The sequence below is a fragment of the Nicotiana tabacum genome, chromosome 9 (genome assembly GCF_000715075.1).
Source record: "Nicotiana tabacum cultivar K326 chromosome 9, ASM71507v2, whole genome shotgun sequence".
NCBI classification, from domain to species: domain Eukaryota; kingdom Viridiplantae; phylum Streptophyta; class Magnoliopsida; order Solanales; family Solanaceae; genus Nicotiana; species Nicotiana tabacum.
The window spans coordinates 121,542,068-121,556,092 of record NC_134088.1 but is presented as its reverse complement, the minus strand read 5'-3'; positions in this window follow the sequence as shown (position 1 = coordinate 121,556,092).

Sequence of the window (14,025 nt, the reverse complement as noted above, 5' to 3'; positions counted from 1 at the left end):
TTTGTCAAGATTTTGTGGAGAGAGACGTTGGAGCTTTTGGTCATTGGAACTGTTGGTTTTTGTCCTTTTTATTCTTTTCCATGGTTAGATCCTATCATCTTTCACAAGGATGTCCATACGATGTACAACGTTTCGTTTTATATAATGGACCATCGGCCACCGCCCAATTTAATTATGTGGTTGAAAATACAATATTTGCATAATGGAAAAAGTACGGCTATGGCAATTTGTAAATGCTCCTTGGGCCAAACTTTACTATGACGTACCCAGACTTCTTTCAAGTGATGTACCTAAACTTTCCTATAGGAAAGTACGCTATTCGTCGTTGAGGAATCTATGGTAGCTCGTCTATCTCTCCGCAGCGATGGCAGACCTAATTTTACAGCTTCGCTCCTAGTGTATGACTTAAGTTACATTGCATACAATTGTTAAATATAGTTATATTAGGTAATTAAATTGGAACCTCCATAATATCGTAATTAAGTTTATAATATTGCGGTAAAAATTCCTAAAATTAAGACCTAAAAAAAAAATGGTGTACACGGCATTTCGCGTTCACACAGGGTCCGTGAAATGGACATACCTCAAGGGGTATAATGTAGACAGTCTATCCTAATGCAAGTATTAGTAGCTGCTTTCACGGCTCAAACCCGTAACCTATAAGTCACACGGAAATAACTTTACCGTTTTAACACGTAACAAATTCCTAATAAAAACAACTTTATCATGCTCATCAAAATGTAAATAATTGAAGAAAAAATTGACTTTAAACAGATAAAAACATTACCTGTGGGGTTGTGAAGCTGAAATTATTGAAATTGAAATTTCACTTGATTTTTTTGGTTCGATACGAAAAGAGTAGCACATTGAGTGGTTCTAATTTTTTGTGTGCTTTCTGTGTTGTTAGAAGCTGGAATATGAAATTTTTGAGTACCTCTTTGTTTTTACTTGGTAAAAATTAGAAAAACATTAAGGTATTATATATATTAAGTTTTTACATGAACAGCTGCCTTTTGCTGCTAAAAAAATAAGAATAAAGAGAGTATAATTTCTCGTTTTACCATTTCCTTGAATATTTTTATGCTCAATAAATGAGGGATAAATGTTATTTTGTTTTGCTTCTTCTTAGACAATAAGCAAGAATGTTCTGAAATGGAATTTTGGCCTTTGTGTCCTAATTATAGAAACTTCTCTTTTGCAGCTTAACTTGAGCACTATAGTTTGTAATTCTCTGTTTAATGGAGTAGTATTTTGTTGATTTAGGATGAGCAAATCATATATGTTAGTATCCATTAAACAGAGCAAATAGTTTCTAACAAATTATTACTATCTGGTACCAATCGCGTAAAGGCATTTCGATGTGGTGAGTTTGATGATTGTATCAAAAAGGCCGATCATCCAAGGGACTTTGTATATATACTAGACTACTGTCAATTCCTTGTTACTAGTAATTGGTAAAATTTCAGTTATTTGACCCTCATTTTAGAGGGTCAAATATGTAGTTAACCACCGGAAAGTTTGTGCAATTCTAGCTAGTTTGTGAACTTCAAGGAGGGTATAATAAGTTAAACAAAAAAGTTCAATTTCAGCTAGCTATTCATCAATAACATCATTTGAATTTCTGTCAAGAATTACTATCTTTTATGATCAGTTACAAATTGAATAGAAGAAAATAACTTTATAAAGATCTCTAATAACTTGGGTTACTTTAACTAATGCAATCGAATGAAACGTTCCATTCACTTAGTGGCACATGCATATCGGAAATGAGTTTACTTTCTTGTCCCGGTGGATTTCTGTATTTGTCTTAAAATATCTATGGTATATATATAAATTATTATAATGTGGAATCCAATAACTTAAAATGACTAAAATCCCAAACCCTTAAGCTTCATATCCGGACTCCTCTTGTGGCACTGGTAGTTATAAATTACATTATCAAATTTAAGTGACCCATAACAGTATATATTTTATAAATTTAATTTGGTAACTTATACACGCGAGTAAATAACTTTTTATAATTGACTAACACATCTACGATATGTCTAAATTAAATCATATGTAATTTAAGGATTCTTCGACTTTAACTAGAGATCTTGAGTTCAAGTTATAAAAATGAATAAACCTTGTGTTTCACTTACACAATACGAATCTGAATTAATCAAATCAGTTTGTATCAAATACTGGATTATTTCACCCCAAAAAATGATATTTCCTTAATTTTAATTTATGTGAAACTATTATTATTTGGGGAGTCAATCAAAAAAATTTTCGTCCCCATTTCTTGCAAATACTCTTTAAATACTTTGAGTACTTTTATGTAATTTCTAAATATCTAAATTTTATTTCAAAAACTATGAGAAATATATGCTCAAATTCACACCTAATATTAGTTAATTTGACTCTTCTACTCTGGAAAAGTTTATATAAACTGAAACAGAGTGGGTATAATTACCTAAGGGTGTTCGTTGGCCGATGTTGTACGTATTTAGATATTTGGTTCGGTATTTTTGATATTCGATTTCTTAAAATGACATACCAAAAATCATACTTATTTAAATTTGGTATGGTTCGTATTTCTTTTTTTCGGTTTCAATTTATTTTGCCTTAACTTCGGTTGTTCGGCTTGAATATTAACTAGTGCATAGTGTAAGTAATCTTTATCCATAACCAGTAAGTATCAGCACATAGAGAGAGAAAAGGTATATAAAGGAATATGATCATAAAAAATTTCTTGGTACTTACTTACAGTTAATTGTTGAACTTAGATAATAAAATAAGTGTCACGACCCAATTTCATCTATAGGTCGTGATGGCGCCCAACACTACAGCTAGGCAAGCCAACTTAATAAATTAAGTATATATTGATAAAATTTAAAATCAAGAAAAATAATAAAACACCAAATTCTACCAATGTGTGTGCCAAGACCTGATGTCACAAGAGTATGAACATCTAGTAGATTATACAAAACCTCAAATACTGTCTGAAATAAAATAGATGGAATGAAAAATACAAGGAGAGACACTAGTAGCTACAGAACGGCTCAAGAAGGCAGCTCATCACTATGCCCCTGGATAGCGTGGGTGTAAGACGATAGGTCCCCCACTAGTACTTGCCTCAGGTCCTGCACAAAAAGTGCAGCAAGTGTAGTATGGGTACGTAAACAACGTGTACTCAGTAAGTATCAAGCCTAATCTCGAAGTGGTAGAGACGAGATGACCGACTTTGACACTCACTATGGGTCAATAATAATAATTGAAATACAACTAGAATATATAAATCAGTATGATTTACAGAATTTACAATAATTTATTTAACCAACGGAAATAATCAAATTCCTTCAAATGCAACAATTCTCAATATATTAATTAAATTCCTTCAATTCAAATAATTTCCAATTTATCAATTAAATCTCATTTACAGGAATAACAATTAATTCCTTAACAAGCAGGAATAATAATTCATTAAATTTCAAGGATTTTTTAATTTATCAATTAGATTCGCAAGCTGAAATAAACTATTAAAGTATCGTGTAATTATTATTATTAAGCACGATTTTTGCCAAGGACGTACGGCCCGATCCAAAGTGTCGTGTACACTGCCGAAGGACGTGCGACATGATCCATAGATGCATCTATCCTGCCGAGGCATTCGGCCCGTTCCACGAGAAAGGAGGACATTTTCTTATGTGCCTCCGGAAGGAGAGTATATTTATTATAAGATAAATTCAAGAGGAAGAATAATTTCTTTTAACAATTAATTAATTTAAACAGAGAATCAAGCATATGAGATTTTCATCCTTTAATATCTTTATCTGACAATTCACAATATATTCATATATATATATATATATATATATATATATATATATATATATATATATATATATATATATATATATATCTATTAATATTAATTAAACAAAGAATACAATTTACACAAGTAATTCATGCTTTGAATCCTAAACTACCCGGACTTTAGCATTAATAGTAGCTACGCACGGACTCTCATCACCTCATGCGTACGTAGCCCCCGCAATTAGCAATAATTATTTAATTTAATCCCTATGGGGTAATTTTTCCCTCACAAGATTAGACAAGAGACTTACCTCGTCTCAAAGTCCACTTTTCGATTATCGCGTCGCGTAAAATTCTCGATTCAATGCCGAAAAATCCGAAACTATCCAAAAGTTATATAAAATAATTAATATATGTTCAATAATTAGAAATTCATCTATTAAATCAATTACCCTATCCAAAATGGTAAAATTCCTAAAATTCACCCCAGGCCCACGTGCCCGAATTTTGAAAATATTCGGATGGAAACGTTACCCATAATCTCAAGAACTCAAATATATAATTTCTACCCAATTCCATAACTATTTTCGTGGTTAAAATCTCATTTTTATAAAAATCTAGGATTTTCACCTAAACCCTTGATTTTTAAGATTTACTAGTTATAATCTACCAATAATCTATGTATTTAACTCAAGGAGTGTGGAATTAACTTAACTTTTCAATTGCTAGTTGAAATCTCCTCTAAAAAAGCTCCAATATCACTCAAGAATGGAAGAAAATGGGCTCAAAATGACTGAGCCCCGATTTTTAACACATTCTGCCTAACAGTCATTTCGCACCTGCGGACAGTGTACCGCACCTTTGGCTTTCGCACCTGCGAAAAATCCTCGCAGGTGTGAGTCTCACTAGCCTTGGCCAAACTCGCATCTGTGCACACTGCTTCTCACATGCGCGATCGCAGGTGCGCCAAAATTCCGCATCTGCGGCGATGGCATCCCCTTCCCTTTTTCGCTTCTACGAAGAAATTTCACATCTGCGAGTGCCGCGCCTGCAAGCTTCTGTCGCATCTGCAACTGGCCAAGCGTAGGTGCGATTCTGACAATAGCTGGGAGCTTCGGTTTTGGCTCCCAACTTCCAACTTGGTCCGAGCCTCGTCCGATTAACACTCGGGACCCCCGGGGCCCCGCCCGAACATACCAAACAGGTTTGGAATCATAAAACGGACTCGCTCGAACTCTCGGAACGCGTAAAACAACATAAAATCTAAGAATCGTACCCTAAACCAAATTGATTCAAACTTAAGAATTTCAAGTTCTTCAATTTACTTCCAATGCGCCGAAATATACTTAAACTACTCAGAATGATACGAAATTTTGCGTGAAAGTCTTAAATCACTATACAGAACTATTCCCAAACTCGGAATTCCAAACGGACTTCAATTACTCAAAATCCTACTCCAAACTAAATTTAAAGAAGTTTAAACCTTCAAATAGTTAATTTTTACTATTAAGCGTCAAAACGCTCCCGGGTTATCCAAAACCCGATTCGGACATACGCCCAAGTCGAAAATCATCATACGAACCCATTGGAACTGTCAAATCCCGATTCCGGGGTCGTTTTCTCAAAATGTTGACCGAAGTTAAACTTAGCCTTTTAAGGCTAACTTAAGGAACCAGGTGTTCCGATTTCAACCCAAACGCTTCCAAATCCCGAACCAACCATCCCCGCAAGTCGATAAGCATTAAAAGCACATACGGAAAATTTTATTTTAGAGAACGGGGTTCTAAAAGTTAAAATGATCGGTTGGGTCATTACATTCTCCACCTCTTAAACAAACGTTCGTCCTCGAACGGGTTTAGAATAATACCTGGAGTGCTAAATAAGTGTGGATATTTGCTCCGCATGTCCTCCTCGGCCTCCCAAGTCGCTTCCTCGACTGGTTGGCCCCTCCACTGGACCTTTACTGCAGAAATCTTCTTGGACCTCAACTGGCGAACTTGTTTATCAATAATGGCAAATGGCTCTTCTTCATAACCCAAACTTTTACGTAGCTGAACTATGCTGAAGTCCAACACATGTGATAGGTCAGCATGATACTTTCGGAGCATAGATATATGGAAAATCGGATGAACTCCCGATAGACTGGGAGGCAATGCAAGCTCATAAGCAACCTCCCCAAATCGTCTCAACTCCTCAAATGGGCCTATAAACCTTGGGCTGAACTTGCCCTTCTTCCCGAATCTCATAATTTCCTTCATCGACGAAACCTTCAAGAGAACTTTTTCACCTACCATAAATGATATATCACGCGCTTTCTGATCCGCGTAACTCTTCTGTCTGGACTGTGCTGTACGAAGTCGCTCCTGAACCAACTTTACCTTTTCCAAGGTATCCTTTACCAAATCAGTACCATATAACTTAGCCTCACCGGGCTCAAACCATCCGATAGGTGAACGACATCGATGGCCATATAAAGCCTCAAATGGATCCATCTCGATGCTGGATTGGTAACTATTATTATAAGCAAACTCGGCCAAAGGCAGGAAACGATCCCACTGACCTCCAAAGTCAATCACACATGCCCTGAGCATATTCTCCAAAATCTGAACTGCGCGTCGGTCTGCGGATGAAAGGTTGTGCTGATCTCTACACGGGTCCCCAACTCACTCTGTACTACTCTCCAGAAATTTAAAGTAAACCGAGGGCCTCTATCTGATATAATAGAAATTGGCACATCGTGCATCCGAACTATCTCCTGAATATAAATCTGGGCCAACCCCTCGGAAGTATACATAGTCACAACAGGAATAAAATGTACCGACTTGGTCAACCTGTCAACAATCACCCAAACTACATCAAACTTCCTCAAGGTCCGCGGCAACCCAACTACAAAGTCTATAGTAATTCGTTCCCATTTCCACTCTGGTATAGTCATCTGCTGAAGTAGGCCACCTTGACTTTGGTGCTCATATATAACTTGCTGGCAATTTAGACACCTAGATACATACTCAACTATGTCCTTTTTCATTCGTCGCCACCAATAATGCTGCCTCAAGTCACGATACATCTTCGTAGCACCTGGATGAATATAATACCAAGAACTGTGTGCCACCTCCAGGATCTTTTTTCTCAGTTCATCCACATTAGGAACTCATAGACGATCCTGGAGTCGCAGAATACCATCTGCACCAATAGTGACTTCCTTGGCACCACCTCGTAGTACCATTTCTCGAAGAACCATTAAGTGTGGATCATCATACTAGCGAGCCTTGATCTGCTAAAATAGTGAAGACTTAGCTACGACACATGCAAGAACTCGGCTGGGCTCTGAAATATCTAGCCGCACGAGTGTGTTGGCCAAGGATTGGATATCCAAAGCTAATGGCCTCTCTTCTGCTGAAATGAAAGCCAAACTACCCATACTCTCCGCCTTTCTACTCAAGGCATCTGCAAATACATTTGCTTTACCTAGATGATATAGGATAGTAATATCATAATCCTTTAGTAATTCCAGCCATCTGCGCTGCCTCAAATTTAAGTCCCTCTGCTTGAACAAATGCTGTAAACTGCGATGATCAGTATAAACTTCACAAGACACCCCATAAAGATAATGCCTCCAAATCTTAAGGGTGTGAACAATCGCAGCTAACTCCAAATCATGTACCGGATAATTCTGCTCGTGAGGATTCACCTGACGTGAAGCATATGTAATAACTCGCCCTTCCTGCATTAATACACAACCCAAACCAATGCGTAAAGCGTCACAATACACTGTATACATTCCTGAACTGGAAGGTAACACTAACACTGGTGCTGTAGTCAATACTGTCTTGAGCTTCTGAAAGCTTAACTCACAATCATAGGACCATCGGAACTGAACACCCTTCTAGGTTAATTTGGTCAAATGGGCTGCAATAGATGAAAAACCTTCCACAAACCGACGATAATAACCTGCTAAACCCAGAAAACTCTTGATCTCAGTCGCCGAAGTAGGATGATGCCAATTCTGAACTGCCTCAATCTTTTTGGGATCAACTTTAATACCTTCGCCCGATACAATATGTCCCAAAAGTGCTACAGACTCTATCCAAAAATCACTTTTAGAGAACTTAGCATATAGCTTTTATTCCCGCAATGTCTGAAGCACTACTCTTATATGCTGCTCATGTTCCTCCTTACTGCGTGAGTAGATCAAAATGTCATCAATGAAGACAATGACAAATGAATCAATATATGGCATGAATACCCTGTTCATCAGATCCATAAACGCTGCCCGGGCATTAGTTAAACCGAAAGACATTACCAGAAACTCATAATGACCATATGTAGTATGGAAAGCAGTTTTCGGAACATCCGAATCTCGAATCTTCAACTGATGATACCCTGACCTCATGTCGATCTTAGAGAACACCCTAGCACCCTGCAACTAGTCAAATAGGTCATCAATACGTGGCAACGGGTACTTGTTCTTAATAGTAACTTTGTTCAATTGGCAATAGTCAATACACATCCACATTGTTCCATCCTTCTTCTTCACAAATAATACTGGTGCACCCCAAGGCGATACACTCGGTCTGACGAACCCTTTGGCTAGTAACTCCTCAAGCTGCTCTTTCTATTCTTTCAGAGCCATGCTATACAATGTGATAGATATAGGCTGAGTATCTGGAGCCAAGTCAATACAGAAATCAATATCCTGATCAGGTGGCATACCTGGAAGATCTGAAGGAAATACATCGGAGAATTCCCGAACTACTGGCACTGAATTAATAGCCGGAGTCTCTGCAGTAGTATCCCGAACATAGGCTAGATAAGCCAAACAACCCTTCTCAACCATGTGTTGAGCCTTTATAAAAGAAATAACCCGATTAAATGAACTAACCGACGAACGCTTCCAATCCAGCCTAGGCAAAGATGGAATAGCCAAGGTAATAATTTTGGCATGATAATCTAGAATAGCATGATATGGAGATAACCAGTCCACACCTAGAATAATTTCAAAATCGGTCATCTCGAGCAATAAGAGATCTGCTCTAGTTTCATAACCACAGAATGTAATAATACAAGACCGGTAGAACCGGTTCACAATAACAGAATCGCCTACAAGAGTGGACACATAAACATGAGTACTCAAGGACTCACGAGAAACACCCAGGAATGGAGCAAATAGAGATGACACATATGAATACGTGGATCCTGGATTAAATAATACTGAGGCATCTTTGCCGCAAACAGAAATAATACCTGTAATCACAACATCTAAAGACTATGCATCTGGTCTAGCCGGAAAAGCATAGAACCGAGCTGGAGCACCAACTGGTTGGCCTCCACCTGGCTGACCTCCACCTCTAGGATGGCCCCTACCCACCTGTCCTCCACCTCTTGGTGGTCGGACTACTAGTGGAGTAACTGGTCCGGTAAGCATAGGCTGCTGACCCTGCTGTACTGGTCTACCCCGAAGCATGGGGCAAAACTTCCGCATGTGACTGGGATCCCCGCACTCATAACAACTCTTCGGTGCGATGGGCTACTGACTAAGAGTCTGGCCCTGGGGAATTGAATACCCACTGGGAGGACCTTGAATAGCTGGTGGGCGGTAAGAACTCTCTAGTATAACACTGAGATAAGGTCGCACTGGAGTACCCCGAGGAGGTGGTGGTGCTGGAAACGGGGGTCTGCTGAACTGCCCCCTCACGAAATGACCTCTGCCCCCAGACGGAGCACCTCTGAACTCTCCAGAGTACCTGAACCATTTATCTCTCATAATCTGCTCTCGGATCCGCTGACGTACACCCTCAATCCTGCGGGCTATCTCCATAACTAGCTCATAAGAAGTACCCATCTCAACCTCTCGAGCCATAGTGGCCTGAATGCCAGTATGTAAACCGGCTACAAACCTCCGCACTCTCTCCGCCTCAGTAGGGAGTATCATAAGTGCATGGCGAGATAATTCAGAAAACCTCGCCTCATAATCAATCACTGACATCTGACCCTGCTGGAGCTGCTCAAACTAAAATCGCAACTCTTCCCTTTGGGAGGGTGGTATATACCTGTCCAGGAAGATACGGGTGAACCTGTCCCAAGTCATGGGAGGAGAATCTACTGGTTTGCCAAGAACATAAGACTGCCACCATCTACGGGCTCTGCCCTCTAGTTGAAAGGTAGCGAAGTCAACTCCATGAGATTCCAATATCCTCATGTTGTACAGTCTATCCCTGCAACGATCAATGAAGTCCTGTGAATCCTCATGTCGCTCACCCCCGAAGACAGGAGGATGTAGTCTAGTCCATCGGTCCAATAGTTTTTGAGGACTGGCGGCTACTGCTGGACTGGGCTTAGGTGTAGCTGCTGCCACTAGCTGGGCTCCACCCACGGGTAGTGCACCCTAGGTCTGATATACAGCAGCTTCCTATCCATGAGCCTGCGTGGTAGGGGTCTGTGCTCCCCCGCCCGCCTGAGATGTGGCTGGGTCTGCCGGAAATAAACCAGCCCAAGTCATATTGTCAATGAACTGTAGTATACGACCCATGACATCCTGAAATCCCGGTGCAGATGTGAAATCCATCGGAGCCGGCTCTGCCACAAGCACCTCATCCTGTTCCTCAACAATGGGATTCTCTGCTGGACCCACTGGCAGTATAACTTGAACAGTCCTGGGACGTCCTCGCCCTCTACCACGGGCTGGAGCCCTCCCTCGGCCCCTAGCAACTGGGGGAGTAGCTCTTTCCTAGTTTGGAACCTCATTCGAGCGTGTTCTCACCATCTGAGAGAGAATAAGAGAAGGATATTTAGAACTATGTCAATTTCACGATGGAATATGAAGAAAGGTAATTTCCTAATACCCTATAGCCTCTCGAAGATAAGTACAGACGTCTCCGTACTGATCCGCAAGACTCTATTAGGCCTGCTCATATCTTGTGAGACCTACGTGAATCTAGTGCTCTGATACCATGTTCTCACGACTCAATTTAACCTATAGGTCGTGATGGCACCCAACACTACAACTAGGCAAGCCAACTTAATAAATTAAGTATATATTGAAAAATTTAAAACCAAGAAAAATAATAAAATATCAAATTCTACCAATGTGTGTGCCAAGACCTGGTGTCACACGTGTATGAGCATCTAGTAGATTATACAAAACCTCAAATACTGTCTGAAATAAAATAGACAGAATGAAAAATAGAAGGAGAGACACTAGTAGCTGCAGAACGGCTCAGAAAGGCAGCTCACCACTATGCCCCTGGATAGCGTGGGTGTAAGACGATAGGTCCCCCACTAGTACTTGCCTCAGGTCCTGCACAAAAGGTGCAGCAAGTGTAGTATGAGTACGTAAACAACGTATACCCAGTAAGTATCAAGTCTAATCTCGAAGTGGTAGAGACGAGATGACCGATTTTGACACTCATTATGGGTCAATAATAATAATTGAAATACAACTAGAATATTTAAATCGACATGATTTACAGAATTTACAATAATTTATTTAACCAACGGAAATAATCAAATTCCTTCAAATGCAACAATTCTCAATTTATTAATAAATTCCTTCAATTCAAATAATTTCCAATTTATCAATTAAATCTCATTTACAGGAATAACAATTAATTCCTTAACAAGCAGGAATAATAATTCATTAAATTCCAAGGATTTTTCAATTTATTAATTAGCTTCGCAAGCTGAAATAAACTATTAAAGTATCGTGTAATTATTATTGTTAAGCACGATTTCTTCCGAGGACGTACAACCCGATCCAGAGTGTCGTGTACACTGCCATGGGACGTGCGACACGATCCATAGATGTATCTATCCTGCCGAGGCTTTCGGCCCGCTCCACAAGAAAGGAGGACATTTTCTTATGTGCCTCCGGAAGGAGAGTATATTTATTATAAGATAAATTCGGGAGGAAGAACAATTTCTTTTAACATATAATTAATTTAAACAGAAAATCAAGCATATGAGATTTCCATCCTTTAATATCTTTATCTGACAATTCACAATATATTCATATATATCAATTAATATTAATTAAACAAAGAATACAATGTACACATGTAATTCATGCTTTGAGTCCTAAACTACCCGGACTTTAGCATTAATAGTAGCTACGTACGGACTCTCGTCACCTCGTGCATATGTAGCCCCCGCAATTAGCAACAATTATTCAGTTTAATCCCTATGGGGTAATTTTTCCCTCACAAGATTAGACAAGAGACGTACCTCATCTCAAAATCCATTTTTCGATTATCGCGCCATGTAAAATTCTCGATTCAATGCCGAAAAATCCGAAACTATCCAAAAGTCATATAAAATAATTAATATATGTTCAATATTTAGAAATTTATCTATTAAATCAATTACCCTATCCAAAATGGTAAAATTCTTAAAATTCACCCCGGGCCCACGTGCCCGGATTCTTTAAAATTTTGGATGAAAACGTTATCCATAATCTCAAGAACTCAAATATATAATTTCTACCCAATTCCATAACTATTTTTGTGGTTAAAATCTCATTTTTATAAAAATCTTGGTTTTTCACCTAAATCCTTGATTTCTATGATTTGCTAGTTATAATCTACCTATAATCTATGTATTTAACTTAAGGAGTATGGAATTAACTTAACTTTCAATTGCTAGTTGAAATTGCCTCTCAAAAAGCTCCAAAATCGCCCAAGAATGGAACAAAATGGGCTCAAAATGACTGAGCCCCGATTTTTAACACATTCTGCCCAACAGTCATTTCGCACCTGCGGACAGTGTACCGCACCTGTGACTATTGCACCTGCGGAAAATCCTCGTAGGTGTGAGTCTCACTAGCCTTGGCCAAACTCGCATCTGCGCACACTGCTTCGCACATGCACGATCGCAGGTGCGCCAAAATTTCGCATCTGCGGCGATGGCCTCCCCTTCCCTTTTTCGCTTCTGCAAAGAAATCTCGCATCTGCAAGTGCCGCGCCTGCGAGCTTCTGTCGCATCTGTGAATGTCGCACCTACGACTGGCCAAGCGCAGGTGCGATTCTGACAGTAGCTGGGAGCTTCAGTTTTGGCTCCCAACTTCCAACTTGGTCCGAGCCTTGTCCGATTAACACGCGGGACCCCCGGGGCCCCGCCCGAACATACCAACAGGTTTCAAATCATAAAACAGACTCACTCGAACTCTCGAAACGTGTAAAACAAGATCAAATATAAGAATCATACCCTAAACCAAATTGATTCAAACTTAAGAATTTCAAGTTCTTCAATTTACTTCCAATGCGCCGAAATATACTTAAACTACTCGGAATGACATGAAATTTTGCGTGCAAGTCTTAAATCACTATACAAAACTATTCCCAAACTCGGAATTCCAAACGGACTTCAATTACTCAAAATCCTACTCCAAACCAAATTTAAAGAAGTTTAAACCTTCAAATAGTTGAGTTTTACTATTAAGCGTCAAAACGCTCCTGGATTATCCAAAACCCGATTCGGACATTCGCCCAAGTCCAAAATCATCACACGAACATATTGGATCCGTCAAATCCCGATTCCTGGGTCATTTTCTCAAAATATTGACCGAAGTCAAACTTGGCCTTTTAAGGCTAACTTAAGGAACAAAAGTGTTCCGATTTCAACCCAAACGCTTCCAAATCCCGAACCAACCATCCCCGCAAGTCGATAATCATTAAAAGCACATACGGGAAATTTTATTTTAGGGAACGGGGTTCTAAAATTTAAAATGACCGGTTGGGTCATTATAATAAGGACTAATCCAATAGATACAACATCAATCCACGAGTAACGGAGTAAGAAATACCCTAGAACCATATAAACATTATGATAAATTTCTTGATAACTTGGATAGTACGAGTCAAAATCTGCAGCCTACCTTGTTCCTCTATTTTTCCAAAGAAGTATATGGGCTTTATTGCCAAGTTCAACATGAATGCCAAAATAGCGTATGGTATAACTGTCACGACCTAATTTCCCTTATAGACCGCGATGACGTCCAACAGTGCCGCTAGGCAAGCTAACGGTGAATTAGCCGTGTATTTATTCTTTTAAAAAAAAAAATTCAAAGTAGTTGATTTTTTTTTAAATAAGTGAGAAGTGGAAAATTTAATGAAGTAAAGAGAAAACTAATGAAAGAACAAATGCAGTGAAATAAATGCTCAAAATACATAAAGTCTACTAGCATGTTTCCAAGACCTGGTGTCACAAGTGTATGAGCAACTAGTAGAATATACA